General features: G+C 41.5%; 1 long non-coding RNA gene across 2 annotated transcripts in view; it reads left to right on the top strand.

The window, feature by feature from the left end:
* The first annotated feature begins 70 nt into the window (after nt 1-70).
* The window catches only part of LOC108522645 (uncharacterized), a 110768-nt gene continuing 95150 nt past the window's right edge, over nt 71-15688 (top strand). For both annotated transcript variants that reach the window (XR_001883559.1, XR_001883560.1), the window contains exons 1-2: nt 71-165; nt 260-395. This is a non-coding gene — a long non-coding RNA (uncharacterized LOC108522645). The remainder of the gene's footprint in view (nt 166-259; nt 396-15688) is intronic.

Here is a 15688-nt window from a genome sequence, read left to right as displayed (position 1 = left end):
GGAACGTGCCGAAGCGTGGGCCCCGCCTCCTGACGATTTTTACCGAAGGCAGGCGAGCGCTTCCGAGCGGACTCGTTTTTTTCCGTCAGTCTTGGCGGAAGCCTGAGACGCAGTAGATGGGGACTCTCCCTTTCGCCTTGGCGTACTCCGTTTTTTTCCTTCCTGGTAAGGTGCCAACGCCATGTTGAATGAATTAAGCACGTTTTAGTGCGATTTAAGTCCTGCCTCGCAGAAATTGATTGATTGCATTATCTTCTAGGAGCTGGTCTTGCGGGGCAGCCCTAAAATGTATATCCAAGTGGCTTGCTCTCATCACTTGCTGTCTTGAACTTACTTTCCTCGTTCGTAGAATGGAGATACCACACTTTCTGAAGTGCTTATGAGACTTGCAGGAGGTAAGTATGCAACAGGTTTTGATGAATGTAACCTAATGCTTACTTACTATAGGGTTTAATGTGCCTTCTAAATGCTTTAATGTATTAACAAGTGCTTAATTCTTACAATTCTGAATTAAGTACTACTGTTATTCCCATTTCAGAGATAGGACCCTGAGGTCCACAGAGGTTAAATAAGGGTCACACAACTAGTAGGTGACAGAGCAGGGACGTGCACCTAGGTCATACTGTGCAAAGCCCTTGCACATAACCAGCAAGCCCTCCTCAACCCTAGCCACGAAAAGCTTCGTCCCTATGTGGTACAACAAACTGTGTCATTGTTGAGCCCTAAAAGGAAAAGGCAACGTTAATATTTGCAGATGACAGGAACCCTTGAAAATCTAGGTGTCTCAATTTTAAAATTGAGTGCAATAATAAAGCTTAACTGAGTAGAAGAAAAACCAGAATTATTTGAATAAGCAAAAACGTATTAAAAGATGAAATAATATTTTCTCCACAATGGCAACAGAAACCATAAAATACTTAGGAATAAACTTCAACAAGTTACACAATCTTTATTATAAACCTTTACTGAAAAGGCAGTAATAAGACCCTAGTAAATGTAAAACATGCTGTTATTCTTAGATGAGTAGTCAGTATCAAAAATATTGTCAATTCTTCCCAAGTCAAATTACAAAATTAGTGCAGTTCTCATGAGAGTCCCAAATTCTCTTGGAGATAGGTGTTTTAGAACTAATTAATTTTAAGTTGTATATGGAAGATCACATAATTATCAAGAAAACTTGGAAACAGAGAAGAGAAGTGTATTAGTCTGTGTGGACTGCTGTAACAAAATACCATAAACTAGGCAGCTTACAAATAACAAATTTATTTCTCACAGTTCTGAAAGTTGGAAATCCAAGATCCAGGTGCCAGCCGATCTGGTCGCTGGTGAGGACCCAGAGATTCACAGATGACTCATAGAAGGCACCTACTCACAGTGCCCTCACGTGATAGAAGGGGTGAGCTAGCTCTCTGGGCTCTCTTTCAGTGGCATTTCTAGGATCTGAAAGTTTGTGTTCCCTCAAATTCATATGTTGAAACCTAATCACCAGTCCAGTAGTATTAAAAGTTGGGGCTTTGGGATATTGATTAGGTCATGAGGGCTCTTAACCTCATAACTGGAATTAGTGCCTATCTCAGTCCATTCCCACTGCTATAACAGAATACTTTAGACTGAGTGATTTATAAATAATAGACATTATTTCTCAGAGTTCTGAAGGCTAGGAAGTCCAGCAGATTCAGTGTCTGATAAGGGCTTGCTATCTGCTTCCAAGACAGTGCCTTGTTGCTGGGTCCACAGAAGGGGACAAACACTGTGTCCTCACATGAGGGAAGAGATGGGAGGCAAAAGGGCAAAAAAAAAAAAAAAAAAAAAGGATGGGGGGGACTAGGACACTCCTGTCAACCTCTTTTATAAGGATACTAATCCCATTCAAGAGGATGGAGCCTTATTTCTTAATCACTTCCAAAATGGCTTCAGCTCTTAATGTTATTATAGTGAATTTTAGCCTCTAACATGGGAATTCTAGAGAGACACATACATTTAAGCCATAGCAATGGCCTTATAAAAGAAGCCCAAGGAAGCTTATTCACCCCTTCTTTACCATGTGGAGACATAGAAAGAAGATGTCACCATGAAGCAGAGAGTGAGGTCTCACCAGACACTGAATCTGCTAGTGCCTTAATCTTGGACTCCCAGCCTCCAGAACTCTTGAGGGATAAATTTCTGCTGTTTGTAAATGACCCAGTCTGAGGTAGCCTTATAGTAGCCTGAATGGACTAAGATAGGAACTAATCCAATTCATGAGGGCAGAGCCAGCAGCCCCACCTCCTAATACCATCATCTCCCAGCAGCCCCACCTCCTAATACCATCACATTGCTGATTAGATTTCAACATCTGGGTTTGGGAGGGGACACAGACATTTAGACCGTAGCAAATAGTACGGGTTTGCCCTATACAAAATTGAATAAACTGAACGACAAGATTTTAGCACAGAAATAGGAAAACAGTGCAATATAGGGATAGAGCTAATCTTTTACTTCAGATACATTCAAGTAAAATCACATTTAATATAGAATCTATAGAATTACCCCATTATAATAGAAATATTTCTGTCAATCTAACCATCTGTCTGTACATATCTGTACCTATCTATCCAGTGGGAATGAGATAGGTGGTTTATACATTCATACATGGTATGAATATATGATATGATATATGGATACATCTGGAATTTTTTTATATATGTACATTACATATATACATATATATATAATCCAGAATGATGTCTAGTGATAAAGATAGTTATTTCCATTGAGTTAGTGTATAAATTTTCTAGAGCTGCCCCTACAAAGTACCACAGACTGATGTCTTAAATGAACAGAAATGTGTTCACTTACAGTTCTGGAGTCCAGCAGTCCAAAATCAAATGTCAGCAAAGTTGGTTCCTTTGGAGGCTCTGGAGAAGAATCTGTTTGCTGCCTCTCACTTAGGTCCTGGTGCTTGCTGGCATTCCTTGGCTTTTAGTCCCTGTCTCCATCTTTACTGTATATCTGTCCTCTTCTTATAAGAGCACTGGAGATTGGATGTAGGTGTATAGGGGATTGTGGAGCTTTTAAAAGAGGATGATATTTATCCTGCTGAGGCTCTGGCCATGTCTTTTGGCTGCCTCCATAAAAAAAAAAAAAAAAAGGAAAAAATATGCATGAAAGCCCCTAATTTACCAGGGATTATCTCTGAGGATGCATTGAAGGAATAAGGAACACACACATTTTATACCTGCATTTTATAGTGTAATTATCAAAATCTTGATATTTCACACTCCCTGAACTCACCTTGTTTTCTCATGTCTTTCTTTATTGACTATTTTTTGCCACCAGAATCCAAATTCTAGGCATCTTGACTCTTTTCTGTCCACTGACACCCTATGGCTTAGCTAACCTCGATAAATATATGCCGAATACACCTTGAAAGAAAAGAATTGCATGATTTTTTATACTGAGTATAAGTTTGGCTTCATTTGTTTTGTTTTGTTTTGTTTTCAGACTCTTAAAATTTTTAGTTGCCTCCCTCCTCCATTCCCTTCTCCAATAAAAGTATTTCTTCAGTTCATGTTTGAATAATTAAGGATAGCCAAATATAAATAACACATCATTCAAATCCAGATCATTCCAAAGAACAATCTAAATGTAAAAAATAGGAGATTCATGAATGTATCTTGCCTCCTTAATATGGTTTGGTTGTTTCCCCACCCAAAATCTCATTTTGAATTGTAATCCCCATAAACCCCATGTGTCAAGGGAGAGACTAAGTAGAGGTAATGGAATCATGGGGGTGGTTTTCCCCATGCTGTTCTCATGATAGTGAGTGAGTTCTCATGAGATCTGATGGTTTTGTAAGCGGTATTTCCTCCTGGGTTCATTTCTTCTTCCTGCCGCCTTAAAAAGAAGGTGCCTTGCTTTCCCTTCACCTTGGGCCATGATTGTAAGTTTCCTGAGGCCTTGTTAGCCTGGTGGAAATGTGAGTCAATTAAACCTCTTTCCTTTATAAGTAACCCAGTCTTGGGCAGTTCTTTATAGTAGTGTGAAAATGGACTAATATACTCCTAATTCTTAAATTACCGATCCTCAATTGTTTTTGCCAACTTTTCAAAATTTGAGATGTATTTTGCAACATGCCCACAAAGCATCATAAGTATTGATTGCCTTGTTAATGGAAAATACCATCTTGGTTGCTCAGAGAGTTATGTCTGCACTTACAGTGTAGGTGGAGTCTTTGGGCACCATGGTGCCATTCTCTATAGTGTTGTTTCTTAGAATCTCACCTACCTAACTTTTCCTAAGCTGTCTGACACCCAGTTTATGCCCATTTCTCCCTATCCAACTGACTCCCAGTCCCCTGGCAGGTTGTCTCCTTGGCAGCACTTTATTTGTAATTTTTAAAAATGACATATAAGTGTGTTCAATAATTTAAAGGAAAACCTCAATACAGTGAAAAGAAACTTAAAAAAAAATGTTCATTAATTATTTAATATTCATCTCTGTAGCTAAAAAGTGAGCTCCTTTGGTTTAGGGCAGGGGGTGGGTGGAGTGGGCGTCCGTGTCTAAGATTGGGGTCATCCATCTCAGGCCTAAGACCTAGAAGCACATGATGGGAGGCGGTCAACAAAACATTCATAATGAGCAAATCCATATGGAATGTGTTGTCTGGCTTTTCTTAGCAGCCGGGGTTCTTTGAAGAGTTTTAGAGAGAATTCAAAATTATAGAATATTACATAATTTGAAGATGAGTAAACCGCTTTCATCACTGCTCTGGCAATAAAATCTGGAAATCTGGAGAACTCTAGCTTCCAAAGACTATTTTATGATTCAATTCAGAATGTGTAGTTCTGCACACATTGTACATTTTTTTTCCCTAAGCCAAATGATCATCAATTCATCTAAAACCATTGTCAGGAGGCCCTATGCTATGCAAGGCTAATTGTGAGTATGACTGTATGCAAAAACAAAGAAATAAACAAGAAGAAAAAAAGCTTGTCAAAAAGGAAATTCTTTACTCAAGAGGCGGGAAAAAATTACCTCCTGACTAGGGAAAGCACATATTGATGGTTCCAGCAGCAACAAACCTGGAGATCCCTGTCATTTCTGTTCCAAGTGCCTGAAAAGCAAGGCAGCAAAAGCTCTTGGTTGCTGTGAGCATAGGAGGCTAAGGACATACTTCCCAGCAACTTGCTTGGACTGGATGGTGACTGGAGCTGATTCCTGAGATGGGAGTGTGAGCTTGGCAGGCTCTGACATGGAGCCAGGCCAAAGCGGGAGGCCAAATTTACAGTGTCAAATAAACCATGACTTAGGAGAGATTTTCTTCAGAAGTATCATTGGAAGAGGTTGGATGGTGGTGGGGTGTGGGGAGACTGTTGTAATAAATAGAACACTCTACACATGAGATCTGCAGGCATCTCAAAGGTTAGGCAAAAAGGGGCTTTCTTTTATATATATAGGAGGAATAAACAAGTTGAGAAAGAAGTGGATGTGAGGAAGTGGATGAAGGGGTCCCAAGAGTGGATAGTGGGTCAGGGAACATTCTTCTGCAGGCCAGCCTGTTCTTAGGAGTGGATGAAGACTGGCTTAGGCTGATGGTGGGCCAAGGTTCTGGGACCTGGGGAAAGGAGAGAAACTTAACCAAAGTTCAATAAACAAGCGTTTTATTTCCATTAATTTCAAGGGAAAAATAGTTAAACTAATTTATGAGGCAAAGAATAGGAATTTGGAAGGCCCATGTCTGGCCTGTCATAAGTAAATTGGGGCGGGGAGGGGGTAATATGGTTAGGCTTTGTGTCCCCACCCAAATCTCATCTTGAATTGTAATCCCCATAATCTCCACTTGTCAAGGGAGAGACCAGATGGAAGAAATTGAATCATGGAGGTGGTTTCTCCCATGCTGGTCTCGTGATAATGTGTGAATTATCATGAGATCTGATGGTTTTATAAGGGGCTCTTCTCCCTTCATTCAACACTTCTCCTTCCTGCCGCCTTGTGAAGAAGATGCCTTGCTTCCCCTTGGCCTTATGCCAAGATTGTAAGTTCCCTGAGGCCTCCCCAGTCATGCTGAGCTGTGAGTCAGTTAAATCTTTCATTTATGTTAGGGTGGTGCAAAGTAATTGCGTTTTTTGCTATTGAAAATAATAAATTACCCGGTCTTCAGCAGTTCTTTATAACAGTATGAAAACAGATTCATACAGGGAGCTTCCATGAATCTAATTTAAGTAATACAAGGAAGAGGGATCTTGAAGTTAAGTCATTTCCTCTAACACAAAGGATGGGAGATTTCTTAGCCTCCTCTGTTTTCTAAGAACACGGGTAAAATTCAACACTGTCAGCAGTAAGGGCTTCTAAGCACAACCTAAGAGTCTTCTTTTATTCCTTCCCCAACTCTCTTCCTTTCTTTAGGTAGAGAAGGGTTCTTGACCTATGTCTTTGTCCTTCCCTCTGAAGAACTTCTTTCAACATTTCTTGCAAGGCAGATTTACTGGTGACAAATTCCCTCAGTTTTTGTTGATTTGAGTCTTTATTTCTCCATCACCTTTGAAGGATAATTTTGCAGGATACAAAATTTTACATGGGTTTTTGTTCTTTCAGATCTTTGAATCTTTTACTCCACTCTCTCGCTTGCCTGGAAGTTGTTGGAATGCCCATCTTTGTTCCTCTCTGGGTGCGTGTCCCCTACCATGCCACCCCCACCCCAGGCTTTTTTCAAGAGTTTTCTCTAGTTCTTTGTTTTTCTGTAGACTGAGTATGATATGCTCAGGTGTTGATTTGGGGGTATTTATTGTGCTTGATGTTCTCTGAGATTCTTTAATCTATGGTTTGATTTTTGTAAATAATTTCGGAAAATTCTCAGTCATTATTATAATCTTTAAATATTTCTTCTACTCCTTCACTTTCTTTGTTCTCCTTTTGGTATTCATTAATGTGTGTTATGCCTTTTATGTCTCACCATTCTTGCATATTCTATTTCATTTAAAATATTTTTTTTCTTCTCCTTGCATTTCAGTTTGGGAAGTTTCTATTTATGTCTCTTCAAGCTCACTGATTCTTTCTTTGGCTGTGTCCAGTCTATTCATGAGCCCATCAGGGTGCATGCTTCATTTTTGTTACAGAATTGGTTTTGGTTTCTAAGATTTCCTTTGCTTCTTTCTTATAATCTTTATCTCTCTGCTTACATTACCCATCTGTTCTTGCATGTTGTCCAATTTTTTCATTAACATTTTAACCACAGTTACTTAGAATTCCTGATGTAATGATTTTGAAGTCTCTGCCATATCTGAGTCTGATTCTGATGCTTGCTTTATCTTTTCAGATGGTTTTTTTCCATGCCTTCTGTCATGTCTTGTAATTTCTTGTGAAAAGCCAGACATGATGTACTGGGTTACGGCAACTCAAGTAGACAGGCCTTTGGTGAGAAGTTTGATGTTTTTCTGGCTAGAAGTTAGGCTGTGCTTACTGTCCCTTGTAGCTGTACATATCAGAAGCTTATTTGTCCTCTGTCCTGCTTTTTGGCTCCCCTATTGTCTGTGGGTTTCTTAGGAACTTTTTCTTATGAGTCTGGTCCTTGAAGTTTTATTTTGCTGCAACCCCCTGCTATTAAACAGGAGCCCTGTTGATGTGGGATAAGGTGTGGGATAGGGAACCAGTTCACGATCCTATGACCAGCTCTCAGTGTTTCAGTGAGACTATGTCCCTGGGCTGTGACCTTCACCAGTGTTTCTCAAATGGTTTTTCTCTTCTCGTGCCAGAGAAGGCAGGCTAGAGGGGGCTACAGTTGGGTCATTTCCTTCTCCCCAAATAGGATAAAGCTCTGGCTTGGTGTTTGTGGTGGAGAGTAATCTGGGCATATTTCAGAATGGTTACTTTTCCCTTCTCCCTGGCCACACGTGGGGTATCTTCACCATGAGAACCTGGTGGGGTTCCTGGAGGAAAAACAAAGTGTGTCACACAGCACTGCTCTCGTGTCCCCAAGAGTTTTTAACTCTCAAGTTAGTCCACCCTTAGCCCCTGGCGATTTGTCAGCGGCACCCTTCAAATGTTCTCACCAGCTCTAGTGGTCTCTGCCTCCAGCGAGCTGATCTGTGCTCTCCTTCTTCACTCATCTCTTCCGTTTTCAGGGCACCAATTTATCCTCCACCTCAGTTCTGTGATGGATCTAAGAAAAGTTATTGATTTCCAGCTTGTTTTTGTTGTCGTTCAGAGAGGGAAAGAGATGACTTCCAAGCATTTTTATTTGGTTGGTTGTTGTTTTTATATTTTAATATGCATATATATTTAAATTCTCATTAGAATTATACACTAATGATCTCTAAACTCCCCTGGTTTTTTCTTTCAGTTAACATGACCTTTTACAAAAATTTGTCTGAGCTACCTCCTCTCTCTGAATGGCTTTTTCCCATCTGAGCCTAGCAATCTTTGCTTAAGTAAAAAAAGAAAGCTGCGATATTCAAAAGAGTCCCAAAAGTTAGTGTCTCACCCAGCATGTTGTTTGTTAGTCAGTTTCCTTCTGGAGGAGGAAGTTAGTTTAAACATGGCCTACTTTCCTCCCTTCTCCCTTTTATTGCAGTCCATAGTTATTAAATTAAATGTAAACTCAGCTGTTTTATTGAAGTGCTTTTGTCGTGTTTATAAATAGAAGAGATTAGCATTTATTGGCAAATCATTATGCACCAAGAAGTGTGTTAGGTAGCCTCAAGCTGTAACGTGCACAGAATCATCGAGGGATCTGGTAACATGCAAGCTCTGGCTCAGCTGGCTGGGGTGCAGCCTGGGTGTCGTGTTTCGCAGGAGGATGTGCTCACAGGGCCTGCCCAGGGCCAGTAGTCTCAGTCAGCCCCCACTCACAGGTAAGAACTCTGAGACTGGTGAGGGAAATCACTTTCGCACAGCTTCACAGCCAGTCGGTATTTATACCCAGGTTCTTCAGGCCACATGCAAAGCAGCAGCAGGGGTACCCTGGATTAATCGTCATCTCCTCCCACCACCACAGCCATTTATTTAGATTTTTTTGTTTAGGACACTGCTGTGGGTTGAACTGTGTCTCCCTAAAAGGTAGGTTGATGTCTTAACCCCCAGTACTTGTGAACATGACCTTATCTGGAAATAGGGTCTTTTCAGATGTAATTGAGTAAAGATGAGGCCATACATGAGTAGGCGGGCCCGTAATCCAACATGACAGGTACCTATAAGAAGAGGAAAGGAGACATGGACACACACACAGAGGAGAACGCCGCGTAGCAGTGATGGGAGTGGTGTGGCTCCAAGCCATGTCAAGCACTGCCAGTCACTACCAGAGGCCGGAAAGGCCAGGAAGGCGCCTCCCCTGGAAACTTCAGAGACCTCTACCCTCTTGGCACCTCGATTGAAGATTTCTAGCCTCCATCACCATGAGATAAGACATCTCTGTTGTTTTAAGCTTCCAAGATTGAGGTGATTTGTGATAGCAGCCCTAGGAAAGGAATAAAAATACTGAGTACACTGCCCTGGTTTTCCACGTTGTCGACTGTGTCTGCCCGCCCTCTAGACTGTCATCAGGCAAACTCAGTGGCTGCCAAAAGCACATCTGACCCACACAAGCCCTCAGCCCACCTTGCTGTTTACTTGGCTTTCAGCATTAGGATAAAAAATGATGTTTACATTATAAATCAGCTGTATTGTACTTTAGAGCAGAGGAACCCTTTGTTTACTTACGTATTCAGATACTGTTTAAGAGATGTTTAAAGCATGGAAAGTATTTTAGCATTTAAAGTGTTTGCATTTTAATAAAATTTCTCCACAGAAAATTGTTGTATATGTGTGATTAATTGCCCGATATTTGCTTGGGAGCTATACTGCCAAGCAAATGTTGATCATCTTCTGAAAAATCTCATAACATTTAAAAAAGAAAAACCTCTTGGGGTTGCCTTCTATTTGTTCCTCAAAGACGCTGTGCAGCAGAAAGTGAAAACGCAGAGCCCAGTTTTATTTCGTTTCTCTTTTCAAACCAAATACAGTATTCTGGCTTTAGTTGGCCTTGAGTGAAAGTAAAGTAGGCTAGGAATGAATTTTTCTTTTTTGCTTCCCATCCAGAAGTCTATAGTAGAACAAAAATACTGCTCCTGTTCCTGTTTCAACTGCTGGTTAACAAATCACCGTAAAACGCAGTGGCAAAAAAGTCATCCGTTTTATTATGCTCAAAAATTCTGTGGGTAAGCAGTTCAGAGAAGGACACGGTGAGAATGGCTTGTCTGTGTTCCACAATGTCTGGGGGCTGAGCTGAGAAGGGTCAGCGTTGGAATGGGGAGCATGACCCAATTTGGCGGTTGGTGCTGGCTGTTGCCTGAACTTCACCTGAGGCTATCAGCTGTTTTACCTTCATGTGGCCTCTTCATAAGACCTGGGGTTCCTCACAACATGGTGGTCTTGTGGCAGCTCAGTGATCCAAATGCAGGTGACCCAAGAGAATTAGACAGAAGCAATAGAGGCTTTTTTCATAGCTTCAAAATCTGTGCTATATTCTACTGGTTACCAGTGAAGTCCCTCCAATTGGCCCAGATTTAATGGAAGGAGAACTAGGCTCAACTTCTGGATGGAAAGAATTAAAAGAATGTGCAGGTGTGTTTTAAAATCATCATAATGCTTTTAACAGATACATGTTTCACATAACATGCAACGAAAATGGCATCAACTTCTAGTTGGAAGATACTGATGGGTTTCTGTTTAATTTTGAGTAAGACGTTGCACCTCTCTAGTCCTTACTTTCCTTAACTGCAAAATGAAAGGTCGCACTGAGTGGACTCCACAGGTCCTTAGCAGAGCTATGATTTTGTTTCTTCCTGTAATTGTACCAATCGAATTTTTAGAGATTCAAGACTGAATTTTATAGCCAACATTTATCTGAGAGGACGTTATTATACCGCATTTAGCTGTCTAGGGCAGAATGAGGTAGAAACACATCTAATCTCAATGTTTCAATTCTAGTTCTTCCTATTATTATTCATAACAGATATAGCTACCATATATTGCCTAGTGCTGAAAGTCATTTATTTGCCTCATTTGCTCTCCACACCCACAACAATGCTAGCCTTCGTATTTCTTGTAGACGTCTTTTGAAGGGTCTGCGTGGCCCACCCCATTCACTGTAAAGGTGTCCTTCTCAGCCTCCTTTAGGAATTGTCCAGGATCCAATACAATTATTTATTTATTTATTTATTTATTTATTTATTTATTTATTTTGAGACAGAGTCCCGCTGTGTCACCCAGGCTGGAGTGCAGTGGCCCAATCTTGGCTCACTGCAATCTCCTCCTCCTGGGTTCAAGTGATTCTTCTTCCTCAGCCTCCCGAGTAACTGCATGCCCCCACACCCGACTAATTTTTGTATTTTTAGTAGAGACGGGGTTTCACCATATTGGCCAGGCTGGTCTTGAACTCCTGACCTCGTGATCCACCTGCCTCGGCCTCCTGAAGTGTTGGGATTACAGGTGTGAGCCACCGCACCAGGCCCCAAGACTATTAATCATCAGAAGCAAAGCTGTTGTATTTATGAAAATAGAAGGCAGTCAGGAGGTGGGAGGAGGTGGAAAATGGAGATGATATTTCTGGCATGGCTAAAGTGAAGTCCCTTGGGAAGGAAGTTGCCAGAAAACTCCAATCAGGCATGTTGGCACCCATGAATGACTCAGAATGCAGAAGCTCCTGTAACTAGATGAAAGGTACCTCTCAGGTGGCCAATAACAATACCAGTTTGCCATGTGGCAGATAGAAAGCTCAGCATTTTTCATGGATCCTTACAAGAAGTGAGAGAGAAATAAGTAACATATTAGTTTTCCTCCATTTGACAGAAGAAGAAAATGAAACTGGTTGGGCTTAAATCACTTGTCTAGGAAGGTCACAGGCTGCTGCTGAATAGCACTGTATTTGAATCCAGGCACTCTAATTCTGAGCCCACACCTGTCTTCTGTATTCTCTCCATAAACGTGTTGAGTTTTGTCAGATTTCCCTATCATCCACCATTGAAACTTCAGCACCATCTTCATTTATCACTCTTTCCCCCTCCGCTAGGTACCCATTCCTATCCAGGACTGGCTGCATAATTTGCAAAACCCCTTGCAAATGAAAACATTGGGACATTTTCTTCAAAAGCAGGAAAATAGTGTTGTTAAAGATACTAAAATACAAAGCTTTTCATTTCTTCAGTGGTTTCTTTCTCGAGCTGCAATGCTCTTTGTTTTTGTTGTTCTTGTAATTTAATGTCTGGTTTCCTCCTGAAAAAGGAATGAGTCCACAGGCAAAGGCAGACCCTCAAAAGCATCTTGCTACCACGCTCACACTCCCTGCCCACCAACTTGGGATTCATGTTCTAGCTGAGAGTGAGGGAACTGAGGCAGGCAGGCACACCTCCTTTCCAAAGGCAATGCCAAATTCATGGCCAATGCATGACCTCCACATTGGGTCAAACTAACATCTGGGTGGGGGCTCATTCTGTCATTGGCCTTAGATGTGGTGCTGCCAGCTGGGGCAGGGGAAGTGGTGAAGGTAGGTTGCATGTGAGCCAAGGCTGCAAGGTCCCCCACTCCACAGCATGCTTCATTTATCATCAAACTGCACATAGAAAACACACTCAGAGATAAGATTAAGAATCTTAAGAGAGGAGTAGTGGAGCATTAAGCTGGGTACCAGCCTTTGTGAGCTCAGGGTGCTGCGTGACTACAGGGTCAACTGGCCCTGGATCTGGCCCTGGTCCTATTCATTCTATCTCCAAAATGATTTTCTCCTTTATCTTTTTCTCTCTGCTGTTAGTCTCCATCCAAGCTCAGGACTTCATTCCTCATTTCCGAAAGTGTCAATGGCATGTAAGCGCCTGTCACTTGAATCCAAGCTTCTCAACCTAACTTTCAGTGGTGTCTATACTCTGGATGCCTGTATCTGTCCAGACTGCCCCATCCCTTCCAGATTGTCTTCCCCACTGCTCATCAGTGCACACCCTCTGCCGTTCATCCTAGTGCATAGTCTTGTTCTCCATGCATACCCAGCAGCATGTTCTCACTTACTTCCCCTTGTGCCAGCCCCTGACTCCTCAGGTGCAATGCTTCCCAGCTAAGTTCCACACTGTTTCCCAGCTTCCCCTGCAGGGTTAGGATGCAGCTGCCCACAGTGGCAGGGGCTTGATTATTTACTGTTATTGGCTGCTTTGTCTTCCCTCTCTCACTGCTCTGTTCCTCTACCAGGTTTCTCCAGATCATGAACAGTTGAATCGGTGTCTTAGAGCTCTGTTTTGCTGTAGGCAAAATAAGGATCCAGTGGTTTCAAACCAGATCCAATAGCATCTGCTTTGAGATGAATTTGCCCCAAAACAAATGTTGCTGTGGTTTGAACATTTGTCCCCTCCTAAACTCATGTTGAAATTTAGTCCCCAAAGTGACAGTGTTAAGAGGTAAGGCCTTAAATATGTCCTACCCTCGTGACTGGACTAATCCATTTATAAATTAATGACTAATGGGTTACTGGATTAATGAGTTCTGTGGGTGTGCAACTAGTGGCTTTATAAGAAGAGAAAGAGAGACTTAAGCCAGCATGCTCCATCCTTTCACCATGTCATATCCTGCACTGCCACAGGACTCTGCAGAGCGTCCCCACCAGCAAGAAGGCCCTCACCAGGATGGCCTTTTGACCTTGGACTTCCCAACCTCCATAACTGTAAGAAATAAATTCCTTTTCTTTATAAAGTATCCACTTTCAGATATTCTGTTATAACCAACAGAACAGGGACTGAGGCAGGTACATCCCTACACTGCAGAAGAGGGATGCGTTGGACAGTCATAATATAGATGCACCTTACAGCTAATCTGTGGGCTACTAACCCGTGATCATTGCAGCCAGATAAATAAGGCACATCAGATGCATTTTTGCTTTTCATTGTGAATATGCATCAAGAACATGACTGATGTTCAAATCTGGAAGGAAAAATTTAATAATATGTATATTATGTGGAACTGAGAATACACAAGGCCTCTTAGGACAAGACTCGTTGCAATGCAATTGACTGCCTAACCACCAGCCTCCCTCCACACTTCACTGCCACAAATAACCTACATTGTTCAGGTGTCATGAGGCCATGTGGTTTCGGTCCCTCCTTAGCCCCTGTGGGGGTAAATATTAATGTATTGAAGACAATCGTTGCTGCTCTCTTCCCTTTGCCTGTGACTGGTTTAGGAGTGAGCATGTAACACAATTCTGGCCAAAAAGATATTAGGAAAATCCTGCTGGGAGACTTCTGAGAAAGTTTGTCACATTCTATAAAAGGGGCACTGAAAGGAATGTTCTGATTTGTCTAAACATACGGGATTAAGATGCTTAAAAGTGCTGCAGTTCTCTTGCAACTTCCATAGGATGAGCATGAGGATGAAAGCTAGCATGATGCAGATAGCAGAGAAGAAAGAGAAAGCCTGTGACCTTGATTATGTTGTTGAGCCACTGGCTTAACCACTGAATTGCCAGTTGTGGCCTTGCCCTCCCTCCTGATTTCTTGTTACATAGGATAACAAATTCCCGTATTTTATGAAGCATTTTGATTTGGATCTCTGGTTACTTGTAGACAAAATCTGGACTCAGACTGGTCAAAATCAATGTGAAACTCAGAAACAAACAAACAAACAGCCAAGGTGTTGAAAGGAGGCTGACTTTCCTAGATAAGATAATTAAATGCAATGCATGTCCACACTGAATCAATCAAAGTTTAAACAAGCTACCTGTAAAGGGCACCTTGAGGACAATGAAGGACACTGGGTATTGAATGCTGTTGAGGAATTTTTGTTAATTTTATGTATGACCATGATAATTATGATTATGTAAGAAAATGCCTTAAGACTTTAATAGTATATTTTAAAATGTTTAGGAATAAAATTTCATTATATGTGTATTACAGACAGTGACAAAAATATAAGCAGCAAATACAGCAAAATGTTAACAATAATTACGTCTAAGCAGAGGTTATATGGGTCGTTACACCACTCTGTTCACTGAGTGTACCTTCACGACTTCTCACAATTAAAAAATGAAAGAAAAAACAACATTTCTAGATTGTACATCTGATAAAAAATTAATATAGTTTCACGGGGTCCAGCTGTATGGAAAAAGGCAGGGTTCCTTTCGAGAAAAATTACTACAGAGAAACATGAAAATAGCTTTAAACACTCTGGCCATAGGAACAGTGCTACCTGTTGTGGAAATCCAGTTTATTTACTACCCATTTGCTAAAGGTAGTATTCCTGTTCGAGGGAGAAACTATGACCTCAAGGAGACATACCGTCAGCATAAGCTATAATGCAGCTAAGAAAGGGCAGGCTTACCCCCTTTCCTTTTGGAATGGCCACTGTAAAGATGTGCCCACAGTTTCACAGAGATGGACCTCATAGTCTCTGTAAAGTGAATATCCACCAGTGTCCCCAGAGCCACAGCCATCCACAGTGAGCAAAAGATGCTCCTGAGGACTATGGATTGTGGGGGCAGAACCTTGGTTACCAATGATCCAAGATGGCAGCAGGTGACAGGGCTCCTTGGGTATCAGGTAGGTATGGACAGGAGTTGGGAGGACCTCAAAGTCTCTCTTAAAGCCAGTGACACTTTTACAGATTGCAAAGTTTCACTTGAAACCAATGACTTGAAACATTATCAGCAAAGTGATGGAGATGTTAGGAGCTCGAATAAAAATGGTGATACAGTTTG

Source organism: Rhinopithecus bieti, unplaced genomic scaffold, assembly GCF_001698545.2.
Source record: "Rhinopithecus bieti isolate Rb0 unplaced genomic scaffold, ASM169854v2 scaffold_64229, whole genome shotgun sequence".
Taxonomy (NCBI): Eukaryota; Metazoa; Chordata; class Mammalia; order Primates; family Cercopithecidae; genus Rhinopithecus; species Rhinopithecus bieti.
Note: the sequence above shows the minus strand (reverse complement) of the source record. Positions and strands in the feature narration are given on the sequence as shown.